This window comes from Oryx dammah, unplaced genomic scaffold (genome assembly GCF_014754425.2).
Source record: "Oryx dammah isolate SB20612 unplaced genomic scaffold, SCBI_Odam_1.1 HiC_scaffold_2636, whole genome shotgun sequence".
Classification (NCBI taxonomy): domain Eukaryota; kingdom Metazoa; phylum Chordata; class Mammalia; order Artiodactyla; family Bovidae; genus Oryx; species Oryx dammah.
This window is the reverse complement of record NW_024072703.1, coordinates 2,242-3,635: the sequence shown is the minus strand read 5'-3', so window position 1 is coordinate 3,635 and position 1,394 is coordinate 2,242. Positions and strand designations below refer to the sequence as shown.

General features: G+C 46.3%; 1 protein-coding gene across 1 annotated transcript in view; it reads right to left on the bottom strand.

The window, feature by feature from the left end:
• Nucleotides 1-1,394, bottom strand: part of LOC120859732 (cationic amino acid transporter 3-like) — a 4,702-nt gene that overhangs the window by 1,270 nt on the left and 2,038 nt on the right. The window lies entirely within an intron of this gene.

Below are 1,394 nucleotides of genomic sequence, written 5' to 3'. Positions count from 1 at the left end.
TTAAGCCATGAGAATGGCATGTCTGATATCACATTGTATAGAATTTTCTTATTGATTAGTCACTCAGTCATGTCTGACTCTTTTGTGGCCCCATGGACTGTAACATGCCAGGTTCCTCTGTCCATGGGGTTTCCCAGGCAAGAATACTGGAGAGGGTTGCCATTTCCTCCTTTAGGGGATCTTCCTGTCCCAGGGGTGAAACCCACGTCTGCTGCATTGGCAGGCAGATTCTTTACCACTGATGCACCAGGGAAGCCCAGTAGACAACCCCAACTGACAGGCACTGCCTTCCTGTTATGATTCATGAGAGAGCCACGAGGTCCACCTCTGCTGCTTTCTCCCCACCCTCTCATCTTCCCAACATAATTTCCCATGGTTTAAATTCATCTCACGGAGACTGCGGTAACTGTCAGAGGCATGCTCACACTCCTGTTCTTTTTCCTTTTTCATTCAACAGTTACCCTGTGTTTCCAAGTGAGTGTCCAGATCATTATCCCTTCCCTAACTTCCCAGCCCTCTGACCTCTATCTCTCAAATACTAACAGCTTTTCATTTTTATGTACTTCCTAAAGTGTCTGAAATTATTACTCAATTCTATATCCATCGCTGAGTTTGGGTGATTTGTATTCACATTATATGTGAATATTTTACATTGATGTTGAGTTCACTGTGGCCTGTGATTCACAGTTGATAACCTGCCCCCCCTCCCCTCCCCCTACTCTGGGATTCAGCATGTTAGTCCTCCCATCTGTGCCTCCTCTTCCTGCCTCTTTTCTGTCTCAGATGGAAACACTTCTTCATCTCACTCTGTCTCTCTCTTGCCTTCTGCCCCCTCCCCCATGCATCCTGTTGTTGACATGAATTCATCACTGTGCCTTAGACCAGTGTGTTTCCTGTCTTGGTTGCATTTGGAAACAATCCAAATCCCTCAGCCAGGCTAGCCCTGACAGAATGGGAACTAAATCACAGGGGCGTCGAGAAAAAATCATGTGACCTGGGAAGAGGATGAAAGAATTCCCAATCACGGTATCTTCAAAGATTCTTCCATTATGAGGGGAACATTTCGGGAACACACACACACACACCACGAGTTTTCTCCATTATCTTGTAAAAGGAAGGAGTCTAGAAATAAATGTAGTTTTTTTTGTGTTTGTTGATATTTTTACTCTTTGGACTTCCCTGGTGGCACAGTGGATGAGAATCCACCAGCTAATGCAGGGCACATAGATTCGATTCCTGGTCTGGGAAGATCCCACGTGCCATGGAGCAACTAAGCCTGTGCTCCACAACTACTGAGCCTGTGCTCCACAACTACTGAGCCTGTGCTCCACAATAAGAGAAGCCACTGCAAGAAGCATGCACACCAAAGCAAAGAGTAGCCCCCTCGCCACAAC